Genomic DNA, 260 nt, shown 5'->3' with positions numbered 1-260 from the left:
TTCATGTAGTGGCAATAAAGTTTTTGTTGAGGTTGGCACACTTGAGCTCCCCCTTTTCAAATACAACAATGGCAGCAAGGGTAGATTCATCATGGCTAAGATTCTTTCTCAACTGTACTATCGTCATCATTTTCACCCCTTTTGGTTGATGGATGTTTGTCTGAATGATCGTTGGGTTAGACTCCGTTACTACTAGGCATTTTGCTAGGGACATGTAAATGACTTTGTGTTCTAGCAGGATGTCAATCCCTGACTATTTG

Source organism: Cucurbita moschata, unplaced genomic scaffold (genome assembly GCF_002738365.1).
Source record: "Cucurbita moschata cultivar Rifu unplaced genomic scaffold, Cmos_1.0 Cmo_Scf00251, whole genome shotgun sequence".
NCBI classification, from domain to species: domain Eukaryota; kingdom Viridiplantae; phylum Streptophyta; class Magnoliopsida; order Cucurbitales; family Cucurbitaceae; genus Cucurbita; species Cucurbita moschata.
This window is presented reverse-complemented; position numbering follows the sequence as displayed.